At 43.6% G+C, this 25,363-nt stretch overlaps 1 long non-coding RNA gene across 1 annotated transcript in view; it reads right to left on the bottom strand.

Annotated features, from left to right (window-relative positions):
- Positions 1-25,363, bottom strand: part of LOC139227059 (uncharacterized) — a 28,043-nt gene that overhangs the window by 1,920 nt on the left and 760 nt on the right. The window lies entirely within an intron of this gene.

The following is a 25,363-nucleotide window of genomic DNA, read 5'->3' as shown; positions in this document are numbered from 1 at the left end:
CATACTGTTCTATTTTCGCATCACATACTATCAAAATAACTACAGCATCTCCTCATTGAACAGCATTGCACTGTTTATTCCCCCCTCTCGCGTCACTGGCGATGGATGTGCACAATTCACATCTGAATTTGCACCTAGCCCATTATAGTCACCTTGAAACTCCCGTCCGCTATTTTCCAATTAAAAGCTTAATAGCCCTGGAAACGGAGTTCATGTGGTGAAGTTTAACATTGCCTCCTGCTCTGAAACGTTTTGTGCCGCGATCCCATTATTTGCTTGAATAAACCCTTTTGAAAAGCAGAAATAAGAGTCGGGGTGTCAGGTGTTCTTTCACAATACTGACTCACGCAGGGGACATTTTACCATCCCAAAACTACACCCACAGCCAATCCGGCCAAACTACTCAGATATTTACCGCACACACAAGAAAAAAAATAATTAATAAATCCTATCACTTATTCATTTAGCTCCCCTAAAACCAGTTTAGGGATTAGAGTTTGTAAAATCGCTGCTGCTTAAATCTCCAACATCTCACGCAGTCAAGTGGAATGGAATTGCTGACAGCCTCTCGGTGTTTGGGGAGAGGGGGAGAGCTTGTCAAATTACAAATGAGGGAAAAAAATGGTCAATCGAAACCAAACCCAAGCGGTTGGCGCGGTGTTTTTAGCAGAGGATGTGAGAGGTTTGGAAAGACGGCGCCGTTGGTTTTATAATGGTCTGCCAGCTTTCTGTGTGGGACAAGGTCGTTCAGACATCGTCCAGTCCCTTGCCTTATACTGTCCCTTGTATTTCTCCTCGACAGACTGTGAACATAACTTGACCTCGTTACCTTTCAATATCTGCGGTTTATCACAACAATTCGATACTTGCTGCACCCTTTTTCCGGCATTTGTATCCCCAATTTTAAAATCAGCCTACAGTTGTGCGGTCAGGCTGATGTGCAATCGAAAACCGTACATGGCAATGATAATAAAAACCTACGGTGATATGGAGTAACCACAACATTCCGGTACATGCCCTGTACTCATGTTGTGGTAGATTTTAACACGGAGGTGATCTCCAGAGGGAAGTCTTCAACTGTGAAAGGATCGCGGTGCACAAAGCTGCCAATCTTTAGTTGTACAGACCATTTTATTCCGCCAGTTTAAAAGTAGCGTGCACTGGTTTAATGTATCAAGGTATATAATACAATATTATAGAGTTCGAGAAGCACATTCTGTATCAGCCTTTATTTAGAATTATTTGTGTGCCTCATGCACATAAAATACAATTAATTACTTTAAATTGTTATAATTGTGAAGTAACAGACAATTAAAACAAAACCATTGATTTAGAGAGTGTGTGGAACCAGAATACACCCAGATTTATTTCAATGAAAAATTCATTGGAATTCGCAGTATACGAGAGTAGTATGTGCGAGGAGACGCTTTTGCTAAATATATTTAAATAAGACTTTAAAAGCTACTCGGTTTCACGACCTGTTTCAGAAGATCGGCGTGTACTAGCGATAATTATTCCTTTAGCAAAAACACGCGTCGATCACCTTTAAGACTACCTATTAATCTACACCACACTTCTGGAAATGAATGGCTTCAGTTGCCTCTGTGCTGGCGGGTCTGGGCTGGACGTGTGGGCCTCCAGTAAACGGAGTGATCCACGGCAATAATGCAAACAACCGTTCCTATGTTGAAGCTTTTCATATTTCTGTATTGTTTCTAATATCAACTCGAACAAATCGCCGAGGTAGCGCCAACTTTGACAGCATTTAAAATCTCGGTAACCACGCACGTTCCTCTTTTTAAAACTTGTTTAAATACTAAATGAACAATTCGATAATAATACTCGCATTGATACAACTCTTTATAATGTACGGACGTCTCAAACAACAACTTGCATTTATATATCGCCGTTAACGTAGTAAATCGTCGCAAGGAGCTTTAAAACGATATAAAATATATAAATTGGTTTTAAAGCGCAGCCATTGTCGTTATGTAAGTAAAAGTAGCAGGTAGTCTGGCCAGTAACGGCAGAAATGAGTATTAGCTGTGAGAAGAATGTTGACTAGGACACCAGTAGAACTGCTTGATTCTCTCAATAAGCGCTAGCCATTTCCATTTTGCAATCTCACATCCATTGAGCTTGACGCTGCATGAAGTATAACTTCAGGGCACTGTGAAGCTGTGCTTAAAAAACAGGGCCTGTGCTTTTTTATTGTTTTGAGATTGTCCCCACTCTTGTCAGGCTTCTAAAACATTAAAAATTTCCCAGCTGGGAACATAACTTGTACGTCTAACATCTCACCGAGCAGGAATTTAGATTTACAGCCATCGGCAGCATATAGTAACATTTTGATAGTGTCAACTGCAAAGTTTGATTTTACTGCAGCGGTATGCAATAATGGCAGTATTTTAACATCCATTTGAACAGGCCCCACTGTTTAACATCTCATCAAAGGAGGGCATATCTCGCAATGCAGCATTCCCTCAGAACTGCACTGAATTGTCAGTCTGGAGTTTAAACTCAAGTGCATATCACGACCTTCTGGACCAGAGACAAAAATGTCAGCAACTGAGCGAAGGTGACACATATGATACACTTGGGCCTGACTCTAAAGATTTAAACACAATCCCATAAGTTTAAATGGATTTGCAGTCTGTGTCACTCACTGATCATAAATATCACTCCGAACATTTTTTCATTATTGAAACTCATTTAAAAAAAACATGTTTATTCAGTACTGTTAAACGTGTCATTATACTGCCACTTTTGCGTTGTGAAGCATTTTCAGGGTGTGCTTCAACACAGGAGTCCGATCAAGAGTTATGAGATACCGACCGTTACACGTGGTTTGAGTTTGCACCAGGAACAGTAGAACTCCAGGTTGGTGTGAAGCAGTCCACGGAACCTCTCTGGGACTTTATAAACGTACTACTCAATGATTTGAATGCTCGGCAAATCTGGCAATTCCCACCTACTCTATCATAATTAACTACTCGAGGAAATGAACCTCTGCACATGCATCAAACAGACATTAGTTGAGTTCGTTGCCACTAAATGCAATATACTGCGCATCAGCAATATAACTTGGGGTCTGCCTGCTAAGCACCACAGTCATTCAAGACTGACATTTTCAGTACAACTGCAGAATAAATTCGTTAACACCTGCATTAAAATAGCGGAATTGCTTATCAATACGTTAAGTGTTCATACGTTACTGTTCCCACAGTGCTATCTTAAAGTCCAAGACTGTTTCACCTATTTGCCTAAACAATATATACACACATTGGTTCCATTTTTGCATCTAAATATAAAATTCGCTTCACAATTTTTTCTACAAAAAGGAACACTGCAAATACTGACATAAAACACGTTCTGAAAATACAAAACAGATCTGTTAGTATTGTTTCTCTTTTCCGATGCTGACTGACCTGCTGTATATTTCTCAACCATGACACTGGCATCAACCCGACAATGTAAAATATTGCCCAGTCATGCGTAATGTACAAATAATCTGGACACATCTAATCTGGCCAACTACTGGCCTCCTCCAATCATCATCAAAATGATGAAAGGAATCATCAATAGTGTCATTGAGCAACACCTATTCACTCATAACCTTCTCACTAATGCTCAGTTTGGGTTCTGACAGAACGATCTAGCTCCTCGCCTTCTCGCAGCCTTGTTCCAGGCATGGACTTCAAGAGCTGAATATGAGAGGTGAGGTGAAAATTGTTCCACTCATAAGAACATAGGAAATAAGAGCTGAAGTAGGCCATTCGGCCCCTCGAGCCTGCTCTGCCATTCAATAAGATCATGGCTGATCTGATCCTGATCTCAACTCCATTTCCCCGCCAACTCCCCATAACCCTTGACTCCCTTATCATACAAAACTCTGTCTATCTCCACCTTAAATATATTCAATGACCCAGCCTCCACAGCTCTCTGAGGCAGAGAATTCCAATGATTCACAACTGTCTGAGAGAAGAAATTCCACCTCATTTCTGTTTTAAATGGGTGACCCCTTATTCTGAAACTATGGCCCTTAGTTCTAGATTCCCCCACAAGGGGAAACATCCTCTCTGTATCTACCCTGTCAAGTCCCCTCTGAATCTTAGATGGTTCAATAAGATCACCTCTCATTCTTCTAAACTTCAAGGAGTATAGGCCCCACCTGCTCAACCTTTCTTCATATGAAAACCCCTTCATCTCAGTAATCAACCTTGTGAACCTTCTCTGAACTGTCTCCAATGCAAGTATATCCTTCCTTAAATAAGGAGACCAAAACTGTACACACAGTACTCTAGGTGTGGTCTTACCAATGCCCTGTACAGTTGGAGCAGGACTGCCCTACTTTTATACTTCATTCCCCTTGCAATAAAGGCCAGCATTCCATTTGTCTTCCTGATTACATGCTGTACCTGCATGCTAACTTTTTGTGTTTCATATACAAGAACACCCCAGATCCCTCTGTACTACAGCATTTTGTAATCGCTCCCCATTTAAATAATAACTTGCTTTTTTATTTCTCCTACCAAAGTGGATAACCTCACATTATCCCACATTATAGGCCATCTGCCAAATTTTTGGCCACTCACTGAGCCTATCTATATCCCTTTGCATCCTCCTCCCAATTGGCTTTCCTACCTATTTTTGTATCATCAGCAAGTTTGGTTATGTTACACTCGGTCCCTTCATCCAAGTCATTCATATAAATTGTAAATAGTTGGGGCCGCAGCACGGATCCCTGTGGCACCCCACTAGTTACAATTTGCCAACCTGAAAATGACCCATTTATCCCGACTCTCTGTTTTCTGTTAGTTAGCCAATCCTCTATCCATGCTAATATATTACCCCCCAGCCCCGTGAGCTCTCATCTTGTGCAGTAACCTTTTGTGTGGCACCTTATCGAATGCTTTCTGGAAATCCAAATATACGACATCAACTGGTTCTCCTTTATCCACTCTGCTCGTTACATCCTCAAAGAACTCCAGTAAATTTGTCAAACATGATTTCCCTTTCATGAAATCATGCTGACTCTGCTTGACTGCATTATGATTTTCTAAACGTCCTGCTACTACTTTCTTAATGATGGACTCCAACATTTTCCCAATGATAGATGTTAGGTTAACTGGTCTATAGTTTCCTGCTTTCTGTTTCCCTCCTTTCTTAAATAGGGGTGTTACATTTGAGGTTTTCCAGTCCGCTGGGACCTCTGCAGAATTCAGGGAATTTTGGTAGATTACAACCAATGCATCCACTATCTCTGCAGCCACTTCTTTTAAGACCCAAGGATGCATGCCATCAGGTCCAGGGGACTTGTCCACCTTTGTCCACTCAATATCAAGGCAGCAGTCAACTAAGTATGGCATCGAGGAGCTCCCAAAAAATTGAGGTCAGAGGCATTCAGGAGGAAACTCTCCAATGTCTGGAATTTTACCTGACAGAAAGGAAGATAGTCATGGTTGTTGGACCAGTCATTGACTCTCCAGGACACTGCTGGAGTGTCCTTGGCCCAACCATCTTCAGCTGCTTCATCAATGACCTCCCTTCCATCATCTAGTGCGGAAAGGGCCTGTTCCCAAATTATTCTGCAGTATTCAGCTTCATGCACAACTCCTCATAATGAAGGAAAGAATGAAAGAAGGAATTTGTATTTATATAGGACCTTTCATGTCCTCAAGACATATCAAAAAGCATCACAGCCAATTAAATACTTTTGAAGCATAATCACTATTGTAATGTAGGCAAATACACAGACAATTTATGCACAGAAAGATTCCACAAACAGCAATGACCACATAATGGAAAGAAAGATTGAACGGAATGTATAATGGGCGGCCAATCCTCAACAGCCAGTTTTCCGCCCGTATTCAAACTGAATATTACCCCCAATCTGTTTTAGTGGTCTTGGTTGAAGGATAAACGCTGGTCAGGACATCAAGAGAACTCCTCAGCTCTTCTTTGAATAGTGCTTTGGGATATTTTAAGTCCATCTGAGCAGACAGATGAGACCTCAGTATAACATTTTGTCTGAAACACAGCACCACTGACAGTACAGCACCCCTTCAGTACTGCGCTGATGTAGCCCATGCCAGCCTACAACAGAACATGGACAAAACCAAACTTGACACATGGCAGGTAACATTTGTGCCATGTAAGCGTCAGGTAATGACCATATTCAAAAAGAGAAAGCCCAACTATTGCCCCTCCCGACCTTGAATGACACCACCATTGTCAAGTCTCCTATTGTCAACACCGTGGGGGACACTATTGAGCAGAAGCTTTACTGAACCAGACATATCAACAACATGGCAACAAGAAAAGGGCAGCAGTTTGGTATTCTGTGAAAAGTAGCTCACATCCTGACCCTGAAAATCTTTCCACCATTTACGAAGCTCAAGTCAGCAGCATAAAAGAAAGATCCTTTAACAATCTCAAGCCATCCCAAAGCACTATATAGCCAATGAAGTACTATTGAAGTATAGTCACTGTTGTAATGCAGGAAATGCAGCAGCCAATTTACACACATCAAGGTCTCACAAATAGCAATGCTATGATGACCAGGTAAATTGTTTTAGTGATATTGGGTGAGGGATAAATGTTGGCCAGAACACTGGGAGTGCTCCCTTGCTCTTCTTCTAAAAGTGTCATGGGATCTTTTATACCCACCTGAGAGGGTAGACGGGGCCTCAGTTTAATGTGTCACCTGAAATATGGCACTTCTGACAATGCAGCACTCCCTCACCACTCACCTGGATAGATGCTTTTGTAACAACAGAGCAATTCACTTGGTCAGAGACCCTGCCAATGCAATCAATATCCACTCCCTACATGACTAGGAAGCTGGTATATAGGTACGGCCTATATTGCAACATCTCACAAAACTTACTTTGACTGCAACTCCCAGCCCTGTGACCTCCACCATCAATAAGGATATGAGCATTAATATTATGAAAATGCCATCACCTCCAAGTCAAATACCATCCTGACATGTACATATATCATGTTCCTTCATTGTCGCTGGGACAAAATCCTGGAATTTCTGACCTAACACCATCAGCTTAAGACTGCAATGGTTCAAGGAGGGTCATGTTTATTTCCAACACCATACTTCTGCTTGGACATCTTGAAGGATAAGACCTGATTTCTGATTGGTTCCCTTAGAGGACAAGACCTACCCAGCAGTTTCTCTGGAATGTGTAATTAGATCATGCTGACTAAGTAATCAATGACTTTGCAAATTCAGGCTCCAGACAGAACAGAGCTCACATAGAACAGATAGGGCTCACCCTCATGGGCTAAGACCTTCTCCCACCCCCAAACAAGTTTCTGCTCGCCCCTAACAAGTTCCTAAACTTCCAGCCCCAAGTTTCTGACCTATTCCCTCCCCAACAAGTTCCTGACCCTAATCTTTCCCCTCCCCCCAAGTTCCTGACCTTCGCCACCTGCCCAAATGCCCCTTCCCCACCCCTCCCCAAGTTCCTCCCTCTTCCTGGTTTCTGATGTTCTCCCCCTAACAAGTTCCTGACATCTTCCCACACCATAGATGAGGCATTGTATGTGCGTCATGGATTGTTAACAGGTTTAATGGGTATGAAGTGAATAATGGCAGTATCATGACTTCTGGATTTCGTCCAGTCCAATGATATCACATGCCACACACGCACCGAGCTTTCTGAGAAATCAACCAGGTCTAGGGGGGGGAGAGGGAGAATGTGGTGTGGGTGTAAAGGGGTGGGGGTTGGGTTTAAAGAACGTGATTATCTTTCCATCTGGATCACGTTCTTTCTCTCATCCTCCCCTTTAGACCTGGATCACATTCTACTCCCATCCCCACTCTGCTCTCCATGCACTGAGTTCCTGACCTCCTCTCTCCTCCCCTCTTATTCTGCACATGCACTGCTTTGCTAGACAGCGCGCACAAACAGAAGGGGATCGGGTGCAGATGCGTGGCACCAGGCTACCTCTTGCACGCGCAGAAGGCTGCAAAGATGTTTGTGCAGATAATCACCTAATTCAAGGAATAGCCCCATTACCTTCTCAGGACAACAAGGGTGGACAATAAATGCAGTGTTGCCAGCATCGTCCACATTCGGAGAAGATTTTTAAAAAATAGGCAAAATCATGTTTATTAAACTAATATATGAATAATTTTCCATTGACGGTATCAATGGTTTGGATCATTTCATTCTTTTCAATGATTGAGCTTTTGTTCTGGTGAATTCAAAGCAAACATTTAAAATTAATATTGAGAATGAGATATAATTTCCCATATATTTCAACAGTTAATAGTTCAATAGTTTTGGTTGTAGAATTAGGTGAGGGGTAATGACAGACCCAATAATCTTAAAGGGAGAAGACATTAGGTGACAATCTTAATGCCACCTAAAGTCGACTGTGATTATACTGCACTTCTGGAGGTGCTGTTGTACCAATTGAACATAGATTATAGGTGGAAGTGGTCTGGTATTGTTACAGTTTTTCACCAAAAATAGTTTAACCGCTGCCCGTGGAAGTCAGTCCACAGTTTAACTTTTGAAAATATATTCACTTTTTATAAAAGATAACCTGTATTCAGTTGCTCCTTTTCTCAATTAATTCTGTATTTAGAGCTCTACTGTTTACGGTAAACTGAAAATGCAAATGGACAGATTGATGGAAAGATCAGACCATAGATTAATTCCTCAGTTATAATTCAATGCTAGACCAAATGCCAACTATTTGTATTTAATCCTATCATAAAGCTGATGAATTTCTATGACACACCTCTTATTTATTTTACTTTGTATTACACCTTGTTGTTTATACACCTCTGCATCCTTGCTACTTTTCAACCTACATTGCACCGTAACATTAAGGGGATGAAATTTGTCTGTTGAAACTCATGCATGTGCTGAATGTGCATTAATGTGCAGTAATGTTATATATTACCCTCCTTCCCCCCGCCTCAGAGTCTGTTTCTTTTTTTCTATTTTTTCTCCATGTCTCTAATGGCAGTTGGTCATTATCCCGCTATTCACACCCTATCTTGACTAATGTTTTTCTAACTCCTGGCATTACCATTTGAATTTGGGCCAGCATCCCTTTTGTCTCTCTAATCTCTCCTGTCTTCCAATCTATCACAGACCTTCCCTTTTGTTCTTTCTTCCCCTCCCCCTTTCAGTGCTTGTTAAGAATCTGCTCTTTCCAAACACTCTCCAGTTCTGACGAAGGGTCATCGACCTGAAACGTTAACTTTACTTCCTCTCCACAGAAGCTGCCTGACCCGCTGAGATTTCCAGCATTTTCTGTTTCCATTCCAGATTCCAGCATCTGCAGTATTTTGCTTTTGTGTTCCTAAAATCTCTCCAGTTTTACAACAACTGCTATAAAGGTGGCAATAGCCAAGATACAGCAGAACAAGAAATGTTATAAGCAATCACTCAGCTGTTTCAGTCCATACTACAGCATGCACATATCATCAAGACTCACTATGCTGTACATGTTTTTGAAGATGGGGAGAAGGGAACCAGAAGGAGCAGTGGAACCAGGCAAGGAATAAGGACCACTTGGACTCAATATTTCACCAGGAAGTATGTCTACTACAAGCAACAGGACTACATCAACCTTATTGAGGAGTACTGCATGAGGAGGCTATGCCTCACCGAGGAATCTATTGGTAAATTGTACCTTCTCATGGAACCACAGCTGCAGCCAAGGGGCAATATCAGCTCTGCACTGCAAGTAGTGGCAGAAGTGGCAACAGTTCCGAGTTCAGTAGTTTTGGTTGGAACACAAGCCCTTTAAGCAATGGCTTGAGATGTGGCAAGGATATTTTGCTGCATATGTGAATAATATCAGCCATCAAACTTTCTCACCAGTACCTTTCTGGGTTCCCCCCCCCCTGTTTCAATAGTTCTTATCAGTCTTTGTTCTTTCCCATTGTACACAGGTTACTGGATCAATTTACGGTAAATTAATGACTTTGATTGGCATAACCAGTTTGCTATATGTATAAACAATTATTTTGCTTTGGTCTTCACAGTGAAAGACACAAAAACCATGTCAAAAATTGCTGATCACGGGAATGTGGGAAGGGAGGACCTTGAGACAATCACTATCACTAGGGAGGTAGTGCTGGACATGCTAATGGGACTCAAGGTAGACAAGTCCCCTGGTCCTGATGAAATGCATCCCAGGGTATTAAAAGAGATGGCGGAAGTTATAGCAGATGCATTCGTTATAATCTACCAAAATTCTCTGGACTCTGGGGAGGTACCAGCAGATTGGAAAGCAGCTAATGTAACACCTCTGTTTAAAAAAGGGGGCAGACAAAAGGCAGGTAACTATAGGCCGGTTAGTTTAACATCTGTAGTGGGGAAAATGCTTGAAGCTATCATTAAGGAAGAAATAGCGGGACATCTAGATAGGAATAATGCAATCAAGCAGCTGCAACATGGATTCATGAAGGGGAAATCATGTTTAACTAATTTACTGGAATTCTTTGAGGATATAAGGAGCATGGTGGATAGAGGTGTACCGATGGATGTGGTGTATTTAGATTTCCAAAAGACATTCGATAAGGTGCCACACAAAAGGTTACTGCAGAAGATAAAGGTATGCGGAGTCAGAGGAAATGTATTAGCATGGATAGAGAATTGGCTAACTAACAGAAAGCAGAGAGTCGGGATAAATGGGTCCTTTTCAGGTTGGAAATCGGTGGTTAGTGGTGTGCCACAGGGATCGGTGCTGGGACCACAACTGTTTACAATATACATAGATGACCTGGAAGAGGGGACAGAGTGTAGTGTAACAATATTTGCAGATGACACAAAGATTAGTGGGAAAGTGGGTTGTGTAGAGGACACAGAGAGGCTGCAAAGAGATTTAGATAGGTTAAGCGAATGGGCTAAGGTTTGGCAGATGGAATACAATGTCGGAAAATGTGAGGTCATTCACCTTTGAAAAAAAACAGTAAAAGGCAATATTATTTAAATGGGGAGAAATTACAACATACTGCGGTGCAGAGGGACCTGGGGGTCCTTGTGCATGAATCCCAAAAAGTTAGCTTGCAGGTGCAGCAAGTAATCATGAAGGCGAATGGAATGTTGGCCTTCATTGCGAGAGGGATGGAGTACAAAAGCAGGGAGGTCCTGCTGCAACTGTACAGTGTATTGGTGAGGCCGCACCTGGAGTACTGCGTGCAGTTTTGGTCACCTTACTTAAGGAAGGATATACTAGCTTTGGAGCCGGTACAGAGACGATCACTAGGCTGATTCCGGAGATGAGGGGGTTACCTTATGATGATAGATTGAGTAGACTGGGTCGTTACTCATTAGAGTTCAGAAGGATGAGGGGTGATCTTATAGAAACAGTTTAAATAATGAAAGGGATAGACAAGATAGAGGCAGAGAGGTTGTTTCCATTGGTCAGGGAGACTAGAACTAGGGGGCACAGCCTCAAAATACGGGGGAGCCAATTTAAAACCGAGTTGAGAAGGAATTTCTTCTCCCAGAGGGTTGTGAATCTGTGGAATTCTCTGCCCAAGGAAACAGTTGAGGCTAGCTCATTGAATGTATTCAAATCACAGATAGATAGATTTTTAACCAATAAGGGAATTAAGGGTAATGGGGAGCGGGCAGGTAAGTGGAGCTGAGTCCACGGCCAGATCAGCCATGATCTTGTTGAATGGCAGAGCAGGTTCGAGGGGCTAGGTGGCCTACTCCTGTTCCTAATTCTTATGTTCTTATGGCAGACAATGTATGATTAACCTTTTATACTTTTTAAGGGAGTGTAAAGGAAAACATTAAGAAGTAGTACACCTACATTTCCAAAAGCCTTTGATAAAATATTTCATTGGAGACTCCTTTACAAACTAAGGTCAGTTCTATGATGTGGATTTATAACGAGCTGAAGGAAAGGAAGAAGAAGGTACTCGTAAGGGGAAATTGATTACAATGGGGCTGGGTTACTGATTGGGCTGCCCCAGAGCCTCATTCTAGCACCGCTCCTTTTTCACAGAGGGAAGATCATTGCTGAAGCGGCTGAAGATAGTTGGGCCGAGGATACTGCCATGAGGAACTCCTGCAGCAATGTCCTGGAACTGAGATGATTGGCCCCAACAACCACAAACATCTTCCTCGTTCCTCCATTTCACCCAGAAATTGCACACTTTACAACCGGAATGGCTTCAGCATCTGCAAGGACCAGTGCTTGGGCCTCAGCTATTTACAATCTATATTAATGACTTCGATGAAGGGATTGAGTGCAATGCATCCAAGTTTGCTGGCAATACAAAGCTAGGTGGGAAAGTATGCTGTGAGGAGGACACAAAGAGCCTGCAAAGGGATATAGAGAGGTTAAGTGAGTGGCCAAGAACATGGCAGATGGAATATGATGTGGAGAAGTGTGAAGTTATCCACTTTGGTAGGAAAATAGAAAATCAGCATTTTTTTTTGAATGGTGAGAGACTGGGAAATGTCAGTATTTGGAGGGACCTGGGTGTCCTTGTACATGAATCACAGAAAGTTAACGTGGAGGTACAGCAAGCAATTCGAAAAGAAAATGAAAGGGATTGGACTAGAAGAGTAGGGAAGTCTTACTGCAATTATATAGGGCCCTGGTGAGACCACACCTGGAGTACTGTGTACAGTTTTGGTCTCCTTACCTAAGGAAGGATATACTTGCCCTAGAGGGAGTGCAATGAAGGCTCACTAGATTCATTCCTGGGATGAGGGGATTGTTCTATCAGGTGAGATTGAATAGACTGGAGCTATATTCGCTAAAGTTTAGAAGAATGAGAAGTGATCTAATGGAAACCTATAAAATTCTTAAGGGGCTTGACAGGGTAAATGCTGGGAGGATGTTTCCCCTGGCTGGGGAGACTAGAACTAGGGGGTCACAGTCTCAGAATAAGGGGTTGATCATTTCGGGTTGAGATGAGGAGAAATTTCTTCACTCAAAGGGCTGTGAATCTTTGGAGTTCTCTACCCCAGAGAGCTGCGGCTGCTCAGTCATTGAGTATATTCAAGATAGAGATTGATAGATTTTTGGATACTAAGGGACTCAAAGGAAATGGGGATAGTGTGGGAAGGTGGAGTTGTGGTAGAAGTTCAGCAATGATCTTATTGAATTGTGGAGCAGACTTGAGGGGCCGAATGGCCTATTCCTGCCCTTATTTTTTATGTTATTATGTTCTTAATTACATCAATTAATTGGCTGTTTAGTTCGGTAAGCAAGATTCTTTCAGATGATTTATATTGGCCACGCTATTGTGTCTTAGAATAGCATACCTTAATATATGTGAGATTCCACAGGAAACATACAGAGTAAAGCTATCTATTCAGGACAGTGCATTTAAAAAATAGGCAAATAATTTAAATGCTATATACTGAATTATCTATGCACTATGATGAATTTCATCCACCATCTATCCTAAATCCAGCTGCACTGCCTTCAATTTATTTCAGTATTCAAAGCTGTTGAGATAATCGAAAAGCAGGATTAGAGAAGGATATAATTGGAAAAAGCAAGTTGATGGAAAGGCTAAAGTTATACCAGTATTACCAATCTAAGACCAATAGCCCCAGAGTATAATGTGCAGCATAAAGACTTGAGTTATACTGCAAGGTGTGAATTGCTTCAGTTTGTAAAGAGGCAAGCCAGAAAGAAACAATCAACATACATTTTTGGGTGCCTACACAGAGCTCTGTTCCTAGAAGGCTGATTTTTAATATTAAGAGGACACAGACACAATACTAGCCCTTTACTAAAATTAAAAGCATTGAAAAGTAAGCTTATGAAGTTCCCAAGAAGTCAAACAGACCACCTGGAAACATTTAAAATGAGGCTTCACGCCAGACTTGAGTTATATGTGAATTCAAACTGGTGTGAGAAACTCCTTGGGGGTAGAGTAGTGGCGGGGGGGAGGCGGAGGGCTTTATTGCAATTGGAGTGAATTTAGGATTTATTTGTTGCAATTGAGTCAATGCATATCTGAAACTGCTTCTCAGTGAAGTATAATTGGACCTAAATATTTAGCCTGGAATATTCCATCAGTTCATTCTCAGTTAAAAGTGTTGTACTCCCAGGTGCCTGTGTTTTATTGCATTTTCCTTTCTTGCAGCGTTTCTATCCAATTTTCTCCTTTAACCCCTCTTCTCCTGAAGGCAGTGATTCATAGGGTTCTATGAAAAGTGATGGCCATCCAATAACTTGCCCATACAGCTGTTTATCATGTGTCAGCACATCACAGGGAATGTTGGCAGGCTATTCGACTGTGAGAGGACATCACAGCTGAGACTGTTCAGACATATGAATTTCTAACAGGAGGCACTGGATCACAATCAGGAGTGCAAACCCTAGCCAAACCTGAGACCTTCCCAGTTTGTATAACTCAACACCACACAATACAAAGCATTTACTTACTGAATCATCAGACATCATTTTTATAATGGGGCATTGTTACAAGAACTTACGTAAATTGAAAATCTGATATTTTGGGGCAGGTTTACTTTCTGGAATGGCCAAGAATAGCCAGCTCTGGAATTTCCACAGAAAATTGCTCAAATTGCTCACTAGGACACATTTGACAATGAAGATTAAACATTTGTTAGACCAAAGTCAGCTATAGTGTCAACCATGGCTATAGTATCATACTCCACGGACTTGAGCACAAAACCAAGGCTGACGCTCCAGTGCAGTACTGAGGGAGGACAGCACTGTTGGAGCTGCCTTTTTCAAATGAGACCTTAAACCAAGGTCCCGCCTGTTCCCTCAAGTGGGCGTAAAAGATCCCATGGCACTTTTTGAAGAACAGCAAAGGTGTTCAATATTTATCCAAATTGGCAAAGAGATAAGCAAATTATGGAGGTGAATATGTGGCTAAAGGAGTGGTGTAGGAAGGAGGGTTTCCATTTCATGGGACACTGGCACTAGTACTAGGACAGCAAAGAACTGTACTATTGGATGGGCTCCACCTGAACCAGGGTTCAAGCAGAAAGGATAAAGAGGCCGGTCACGAGGACTTTAAACTAGTAAATGGAGGGGAGGGCTTTGGTGGAAAAAGTAGTATAAATAATAGTTCTAAAACAAACAAAAGGGAAGAAAGTTGAGTAATAATCAGAAATTGTGCTTTAGGCACTACAGGTAAAGGGAAAACTAAACTAATTAAATCAGGAGAGAGTAATAAAAAATGTTTGAGTAAAACATAGAGCAGAAGGTCAGACTCAGGTGTGTGGCCCAAATAAACGTTATTTATACAAACACAAGGAGTATAAGGAACCAACTGAATGAACTGCAAATTCAACTTGGAGGCCATGACATGGTAACCATTACTGAGACATGGCTGCAAGATGGTCAGGACTGGGAACTAAATATACCAGATTATAAGGTCTACAGGAAAGATAGGGAAAATGGTAAAGGGTAAGGAGTAGCTTTAGTGATTAAGGATAAAATCACTTTAATGATAAGAGAGGATATAATGAGAGTTAAGCAGAAAATAGAAACTTTATGAGTAGAATTAAGAAATAGAAAAAGATTTAAGACTGTAATGGGAGTTGTGTATAGACCCCTGGTAGCAGCTGTGAAGTGTTAGAATGTATAATTGCAAAGATGAGACAAGCATGCAGCAACAACATTGTGGTTTTATGGGGAATTTTAATTCAGATATACATTGGGATAAGCAGATTAGCTCATTTCAGAAAGGTAGTGAATTTCCTGAGTGTGTTCAGGATAGTTTTCTGCAACAATATGTCTAGAATCAACAAAGGGGCTAGCTGTATTAGATTTAATAATGAGTAATGAGCCAGATTTAGTTAACAGGCTAATGGTGCGTGAACATTTATCTAATAGCAATCATAATACGATTGAGTTCCATGTAGTGTTTGAAAGGAAGAAATGCAAAACAACTACTAAGATTCTAGAATGAGACAAAGACTGTCCACAGTAAACTGGTTAAATCTGTTAATGGGTAAAATGAAAGAAGGTCAGTGGCAGATGTTCAAAAAATAATTTAACGTGATACAGAACTAGTTTATACTCCTAAGGGCAAAAAAAAACAGCCACGGACAACTAAAGAAATAAAGGACAACATAAAACTAAAAGAAAAGGCATGCAAAAACTAGCACAGATCCAGGTAACTGGGAGAGATACAAGAAAAACAAAAGGTGAAAAAACAGACAGTAAAAGCTACAAAAGTAGAGTATGAAAATAAACTTGCAAGGGATATCAAAATCATCACAATTTTTTTTTTTACAATTATATTAGGAATAAAATGGTGGTTAGGAGCCCTTGAATACTGCTAGTGGTGATATTGTAATTGAAAATAAGGAAATGGCAGACATATAGAATAATTACTTTGTGTCAGTATTTACAGTAGAGGAAGAGGAAGGCAGGATTGTGGACATCCCAAGGAAACTAATATTGAATCAGGGATGGGGGACTCACCAAAATTAACGTAAGCAAAATAACAGTAATGAAGAAAATAATGGCATTAAAAATGACAAAAAATGGCAAATCCCCAGGACTAGATGGTTTGCATCTCAGGGTTTTAAAGGAAGTAGATGAGAATATTGCAGATGTCAACTACACAAAAAGGGTGTTAGAAGTTTGAAACTCTCATCTGCAAAAGGCAACTGGTGCTTGGACAATTGTTAATTTTACACCTGCGCTTGATAGATTTTTTTAAATCAAAGGTATTGAGGGATATGGGGCCAAGGCAGGTATATGAGCTCACAGATCAGCCATGATCTCATTGAATGGCAGAATAAGCTCGAGGGGCTAAATGACCTACTCCTGTTCCTGTGTTTCTATCCCTTAACTAACATCACTAAAACAGATTAACTGGTCATTGTTAGATTGCTGTTTGTCAGACCTTACTGTGTGCGAATTGATTTACATTACAACAGTGACTACACTTCAAAAATACTTCATTGGCTGTAATGCACTTTGGGATGTCCTGAGGTCATGAAAAGCACTATATAAACAGAGTAACTATTTGTACTAAGTCTCCTTTCTGCGCATGCATCTCCCTACGCATGCTCAAAAGCGAGAGTTAGGATAAATATCACCTACTCCGCCCCCTCCCCCGCAGCACAATTCCCACTTACCCTTTTTTACGCATGTACGTTGCCTTCACTGAGCAGTCGAACGTCGAACGCATCCGCCGAGCCTCTCACAATGCTGAGCCCCGAGCGGGCCAAGGGCCCCAAGTCTCCCGCAGCACCGGGGAGAGCAAGAGACAGGCGGAGAGAGCAAGAAGCGGGGAAAGAGAGAGCTTGCGGGGGGTGGTGGAGAGAGAGAGAGCTTGGGGGGGAGAGAGAGCTGGGGGGGGGGGGGAAGAGAGCCAACGAGTTTGGGCAGGGGGAGAGAGAAAGCCTGGGGAGGGGGACGGGGGAATCGGAGGGGAGAGAGGAAACTCAAAGAAGGCGGACCACGTTCTTCCTACCCCTGGTTCGTGCAAGCTTGGTGCGTGTGTTACAAGGAACAACGTTGGGGTGGATGAAATCCAGAAGTCATGACACTGTAACTATTCACTTCATACCCAATAACAATCTGCACACAATGCCCCATATATGGGTTTGGGGGGTGGTGGGGGGAGGGGTAAGGTCTTGCGCTTGGGTAAGGGTTTTCAGCTGGCGGAGGGATTGCTGGGGTAAGGGTCTTCAGCTGACGGAGGGATGCGCTTACACTGGATAATGGACTTCGGCTGGAACTTGGTGGCTTCTGGGGAGATCTATTCTCTGTGGCTTCTGAAGTCAAAATGGATCGAATTACAAATTGGAAATTCACTCAGAACTTGGGCTGGGCGGATCCAGTTACGCATTCCAGAGGAACTCCAGGTTATGGCTTATCCTCCAAGGGGACCAATCAGCAATAGGTCTGCAGAGCCAATCAGAGAAACGGCTGCATTTCAGTTAGTACAAATAGATGCATCCCTATTTAATGCAAGTCTATCTTTCTTTCAGTGAACATATGTAGAGTGCAGACATCCCCATTTTATACCTCTGCTAAGAAATCTGAAATGTCTTGCAAGACATTTTTTCAGGTTTCAATTTGTTAAATGAATAATAGAGATGAGAATGAATAGTTATTTCATAAAGATCTTGTGATGTAATACTGGATACTTCCATGGGTAGTGGTGGGGTAGCGTATATAAACAGCATTGAACAGCACTAGAGAAGAGGAACAATGGGATCTCAGAGTACAAATATACAAATCGCTAAAAGTTGCAACACAGGTTAGCAAGGCAATAAAAAAAGCATCCAAGCCCTCGGGTTTATTTCTAGAGGTATAGATTTGAAAAGTAGGGAAGTTAAACCTGTATTGAACCTTGGTTAGATCACACTTAGAGTGCTGCATACAGTTCTGGTCACCATATTATAAAAAGGATATAGAGGCACTGCAGAGGGTGCAGAGAAAATTTACAAGGATGATACCAGAAATGCAAGAGTATATATATCAGGAAAGGATGAACAGGCTGGGTCTGTTTTCTTTTGAAAAAAGGCTGAGGGGTGACCTAATAGAGGTCTTTAAAATTATGAAAGGATTTGATAGCGTGGATACAGAGAGAATATTTCCACTTGTGGGGAAGAGTATACCTACAGGCCATCGATATAAGATAGTCACCAAGAAATCCAATAGGAAAATCAGTAGAAAATTCTTTACCCAAAGAGTGGTGAGAATGTGGATCTCGCTGCCAAAGGGAGTGGTTGAAGCAAATTGTATAGGTGCATTTAAGGGGAGACTGGACAAGCATATGAGGGAGAAGGGAATAGAGGGTTATGCTGATTGATTTAGATGAGGAAAGATGGGAGGAGGCTCAAGTGGAGCATAAATGCCAGCCTGGACTGGTTGAGCAGAATGACCGGTTTGTGTGCCGTATCTCCTATGTAATCCTATATAAAGGATGTTGCCAATGTAACAGTAAAGGAGGAGGAAGTAGCGATATTGCATAGGATAAAAATAGATAAAGAGCAGGTACTTAAAACGTTGGCAGTCCTTAAAGTAGAAACTCCACCAGTCTGGGTGGGATGCATCCTGGGTTACTGAGCGAAGTAAGGGTGGAAATTACGGAGGCTCTGGCCACAATCTTCCAATCCTTTTGGATATGGAGTTGGTGCTAGAGCACTGGAGGATTTCAAATGTTAAACCTCTGTTTAAAAAAGGGGAGAAGAGTAAACATAGCAGCCTAATGTCAGTAGTGGGGAAACTTTTGGAGACAATAACCTGTGAAAAATTAATTGGCATTTGGAAAATTATCAGCTAATAAATGAAAGCCAGCATGAATTTGTTAAAGGCAAATCGTGTTTGCCTAACTTGATTGAGTTCCTTGATGAAGTAACAGAGAGGGTTTATGAGGGTAGTGCGGTTGATATTAAGCATATGGACTTTCAAAAAGTGTTTGACAAAGTACCATGTAATAGACATGTTAGCAAAATTAAAGCCATGGGATTAAAGAGACAGTGGCAGTGTGGATATGAAGTTGGCTAAGGGACAGAAAGCAGAGAGTAGAGGTGAACAGATGTTTTTCAGACTGGAGGGAAGTATACAGTGGTGTTCCCCAGGGGTCAGTATTAGGCCCACTGCTCTTTTAAATATATTTTAATGACATGGATTTAGGTATACAGTGCATAATTTCAAAGTTTGTAGATGATACATAACTCGCAAATGTAGTAAACAGTGAGGATGATAGTAACAGACTACAGTAGGTCATAGACAGACTGGTAAAATGGGCAGACACGTGGCAGATACAATTTAACACAGAGCATTGTGAAGTGATACATTTTGGTCGGAAGAATGAGGAGAGGCAATAGAAACAAAATGATACAATTTCAAAGGGGGTGCAGGAACAGAGAGTCCTGGGACTGTATGTACACAAATCTTTGAAGATGGCAGGACAAGTTGACATGGCTGTTAACAAAGCAAATGGAATCCTTGAGTTTATTAAGAGAGGCATAGAATACAAAAGCAAGGAAGTTATGTTACCTTTATCAAACACTGGTTAGGCTTCAGCAAGAGTATTGTGTTCAATTCTGGGCACTACAGTTTTGGAAGGATGTTCAGGCCATATAGATGGTGTGGAAGAGATTTCCCAGAATGGTACCAGAGATGAGGGACTTCTGTTATGAGACAGAAGAAGCTGGGATAGTTCTCCTTAGAGCAGAGAAGGTTATGGGGAGCTTTGATAGAGGAGTAACGAAACAGAAATTGTTTCCAGGAGGGTCGTTAGCCAGAAGACACAGATTTAAGGTGATTGGCAAAAGAACCAGAGGGGGCATGATGAATCATTTTTTTTACAAAATGAGTTGTTGTGATCTGGAATGCACTGCTTGAAATGGTGGTGGAAGCAGATGCAATAGTAACTTTCAAAAAGAAATTGGATAAATATTTGAAGGGGAAAAAAATTACAGAGCTATGGGGAATGAGCAGGGGACTGGGACTAATTGGATAGCCCTACCAAAGAGCAGGCACAGGTACAATGGGCCGAATAGCCTCCTTCTGTGTTGTATCATTCTATGATTCCATTAAATATAATTCTCGTGATGAAATAGTAAAATTGGGACCCCCAGATTCGATACCTCAGACAGGCAGCTTGATTGGAAGTGTCTCCCTGTAATGTCATCTTTCCGTCTTCCTTTCTTTGGCCAGATCACCCTTTACTCCCAGCGTACATTGTGGCTTCATGGAAAGATATCCAGCAATCAGACTTCAGTATTCGATATGGTATTACGATTGAATACTTTTAATCAACAATATGTGAGGATACTGTATGACAAGTCCTTTCAATGTGACTTCATACTTGACATACTTAAAATGAGGAATGGAAGATGCTTGTGCGTGATCTCTTTTAGCATAGGATGGCCATTGCACACCGGCTACCACACGCGCTTAGCTGAGCAAAGGTCTTGGTCTAGTGGCAAGGGGGTCCAAGATGACTGGAGACCAGGCACTGCTGTATGGGCCTAGTTGCCTATGGCGAGACGTTGGCTGCAGGCTCGCCACTGGGTAGCGCCCTTGATGGTAGGTGGTCCAAGGCTTGGTTGGGAACAGGCATTGGGGGAGGCCAGTGGTCCACTGGGGTTCAGAGTGGGAGGGCAGGGGGGTCACAGCCATTGTACGCACCACGTGCTGGAGGAGGAGAGGAGGCCAGGTCATCAGTGGGGAAGGAGAGGTCCAGATGGCGGGGGTGGGGATGGAGCCCGATAGCCAGGTCCAGCCGCCCAGTTGCCGCAGGAGGTCCAGCCAGGAGGCCCAGGTCACGCTGAGTCACCCAGTCACTACTGGAAGTCCAGCCGGGAGGTCCAAGTTGTGTCGAGTCGCCGCAGGAGGTCCAGCCGGGAGGCCCAGGTCGCGCCGAGTCGTCCAGTCACCGCAGGAGGTCCAGCAATCAGGACCCTCATGGGCAACCCCAACAGCGACACTGCACGCCATAGTTGCCCGGGAACTTAGTCGCTTTGATATCGACATCGCCGCCCTAAGCAAGACCCGGTGGGCAGGGAAAGGCCAGCTCAAGGAACAAGGTGGTGGTTACACCTTCTTCTGGAAAGGGAAACCGGAGGCAGAACGCCGCTTCCACGGAGTCGGCTTCGCCATCAAAAATGAGCTGGTCGACCACCTCAAAGACCCCCCCAGGGTGGGGCTAACGAACGCTTCACAACTCTTCGACTCACCCTATCCTGGAACCAGTGTGCCACAGTCATCAGTGCATACGCCCCAACACTCGATGCAACAGATGAGGACAAAGAGGGTTTTTCTCCAACCTTGAAAAATCCCTGACCTGCGTCCCCGCGGACGACAAACTGATCTTCCTCGGCGATTTCAACGCCAGGGTCGGCAAGGACACAGGCCTCTGGGGAGGCGTGATTGGCAGAGAGGGATTAGGGAAAGCCAATTCCAGCGGTACCCTACTCCTGACAAAATGTGGAGAGCATGAACTTGTCATCACCAACACCTTGTTCCGACAGAAGGACAAATACAAGGCCTTGTGGCAACACCCTCGCTCCAACCACTGGCTCTTGCTCGACTATGTCATCGTCTGAGCCAGGGATCGCAAGGATGTACGTATCACCGGTGCCATGACGAACTGATGACTGCTGGATGGACCACCGCCTAATCCGATCCATTATTGACATCAACATAGCCCCAAAGCGAAGGGGGCAGCACAAGCAGTGTCGCAAAAAAGTCAATGCCGGTGCACTTAAGGACCCAGCTAAGAGAGCCCTTTACAGTCATGGCCTCACAGCTAACCTTGCGTGCCTTGATAACCCCGAGACACAGAATGCCCACAGTGCTTGGTCTGCCCTCCAGGCCTCCATAACCAGTGCCTGCAAAGACACACTTGGTCACTCAACCAGTAAACACCAGGACTGGTTTGATGAGAATGATCAGGAGATTCAAGAGCTAATAGATTACAAGCGCAGGGCATTTCTGAGCCTTAAACAACAACCCAACTCGGGAGCAGCAAAGCAGCATTACAGACGGCTCAGGCTAAGGTCCAACAAAAAACCTGGGACCTAAAAAACAGGTGGTGGATGGAGAAAGCACAGGAGATACAGCAGCTGGTCGACAACCATGATGTGCGAGGATTCTTCATCGCAGTCAAGGCCACCTACGGCCCAAACTCCCAAGGCCCCGCCCCGCTGCTGGCCAAGAACGGGGAAACACTAATCAAGGACACTGAGGCAGTCAGGGCCCACTGGAAGGAGCACTTCGAAGATCTCCTCAATCGAGACTCTGCCTTTGACTCGAGTGTTCTCAATTCCATTCTGCAGCATGCTACCTGCCACCACCTCAGTGAGACTGCACGAGGTAGAAAAAACCATAAGAAAACTAAAAAACAACAAGGCTACGGGAGCGGATGGAATCCCTGCTAAGGCACTGAAGTATGGTGGAGAGACACTGCTGGCGTGAATACATGACCTCATCTCTCTCATCTGGAGGGAAGAGAGCATGCCGGGAGATCTTAAGAGATGCAGTGATCGTGAGCATCTTTAAAAAAGAGGACAAGTCCGACTGCAGCAGCTACAGCGGAATCTCCCTGCTATCAGCCACTGGGAAAGTCGTCGCTAGTCTTCCTCAACCGTCTTCTCCCCATAGCCGAGGAGCTTCTCCCGGAGTCGCAGTGCGGATTTCGTCCCCTCCGGGACACAACAGACATGATTTTTGCAGTGCGACAGCTGCAGGAAAAATGCAGGGAACAGCGCCAGCCCTTATACATGGCCTTCTTCAACCTTACAAAGGCCTTTGACATTGTCAACCGCGAGGGTCTATGGAGTGCCCTCCTCCGTTTCAGATGCCCCCAAAAGTACGTCACCATCCTCTACCTACTCCATGACGACATGCAGGATGCAGGCCGTGATCCTTACCAACAGATCCATCACAGACCCAATCCATGTCCGGACCGGGGTCAAGCAGGGTTGCGTCATTGCCCCAACCCTCTTCTCAATCTTCCTCGCTGCCAAGCTCCACCTCACAGTTGACAAATTCCCAGCTGGGGTGGAACTAAACTACAGAACCAGTGGGAAGCTGTTCAACCTTCGCCATCTCCAGGCCACGTCCAAGACCACCCCAACCTCTGTCGCGAGCTACAGTATGCGGATGACGCCTGCGTCCATGCACACACAAAGGCTGAACTCCAGGACATAGTCGACGTATTTACTGAGGCGTATGAAAGCATGGGCCTTATGCTAAACATCCGTAAGACAAAGGTCCTCCACCAGCCTGTCTCCGCCGCACAACACTGCCCCCCAGACATCAAGATCCACGGCGCAGCCCTGGAAAACGTGGACCACTTCCCTTATCTCGGGAGCTTTCTATCAACAAGAGCAGGCATTGACGAAGTGATCCAACACCGCCTCCATTGTGCCAGTGCAACCGTTGGCCACCTGAGGATAAGGGTGTTTGAACACCTCAAAACTGTCACCAAGCTCATGGTCTACAGGACTATAGTAATACCCGCCCTCTTGTATGGCTCAGAGATGTTGACATGTACAGTAGACACTTAAAGTCGCTGGAGAAATACCACCAACGATGTCTCCGCAAGGTCCTACAAATTCCCTGGGAGGACAGAAGCACCAGCATTAGCGTCCTCGTCTAGGCCAACATCCCCAGCATTGAAGCACTGACCACACTTGATCAACTCCGCAGGGCAGGCCACATAGTTCGCATGCCGGACATGAGACTCCCAAAGCAAGCGCTCTACTCGGAACTCATCCACGGCAAATGAGCCAAAGGTGGGCAGCGGAACTGTTACAAGATCACCCTCAAAGCCTCCCTGATAAAGTGTGACATCTCCACTGACAACTGGGAGTCCCTGGCCAAAGACCGCCTCAAGTGGAGGAAGTGCATCCTGGAGGGCACTGAACTCCTCGAGTCTCCTCGCCAAGAACATGCAGAAATCAAGCGCAGGCAGCGGAAGGAGCGTGCGGCAAACCAGACTCCACGCCCACCCTTTCCTTCAACCACTGTCTGTCCCACCTGTGACAGAGACTAGTTCTCGTATTGGACTGTTCAGCCACCTAAGACCTCATGCTAAGAATGGAAGCAAGTCTTCCTCGATTCCGAGGGACTGCTTATGATGATGATTTAAAATTACAAAACGGAGCGATGGTGATAATATAGTTAGTACAGATTGATACAGTTACAATTCAGAGAGGATGCAGTTTTCATCAAGAAAAGAAATAACACCACAGCAATCTTTACAGGGATTGTCACTGCGAGTGTGCAGATAATTAGGAACTTACATTTACATTTTAAACGGAGCATTACTTCTATACATTTGTGTTTAATCTGCACCAAAGCAAAAGACAAGCGTGTACATGCGATCCATTGAACGCTGCAAACTGATCAGAATACCTGGCACAGGCTGATGGATCGGCTATACTGTTCAATTCGATTAAAATTAGGATTATTCTAAGTGTCAAACTAATTAATAGCGGCCGATGGCAAAGACAGCAAACGCCACCCTTGCATTCACAGACAAGCAAAAGTTGTCTTTGAGATAACTGGAAGTGGTTAGAGTGTGTGAAATCATTGTGTCCATAAATGGATTAGCAGGATTTGACATCGCGAGCGTCAAATCAGGTGAAAAAAAGGCCGTGTGAGCTGGGAAGCATTGGAAGCGGCGAGAAGTGCAGCATGTCTGAGTGAATTCATTGCAGTGTGATGTGGCGTGGGAGGCAGGGCTGGGTCTGGGGCGCACCTCAGTGATGGATGCTGTATCGTGAGCGTTTACTTGAGAGGGAGTAAGGAGCAGCATCCTACCCTCGCCCCCTCCTCCGGTTTTTAACTGCTGACCCTGTCAAAGGAAAGCATCTGCCCGAGAACTGGCGATGACTGGGGTGTGACACAAGTTGGCTACAGTGGCCATGGAAGTGGGTTGCAA

This window comes from Pristiophorus japonicus, chromosome 1 (assembly GCF_044704955.1).
Source record: "Pristiophorus japonicus isolate sPriJap1 chromosome 1, sPriJap1.hap1, whole genome shotgun sequence".
Classification (NCBI taxonomy): domain Eukaryota; kingdom Metazoa; phylum Chordata; class Chondrichthyes; family Pristiophoridae; genus Pristiophorus; species Pristiophorus japonicus.
The sequence above is the reverse complement of the archived record's forward strand: the minus strand, read 5'-3'. Positions and strand labels throughout refer to the sequence as shown.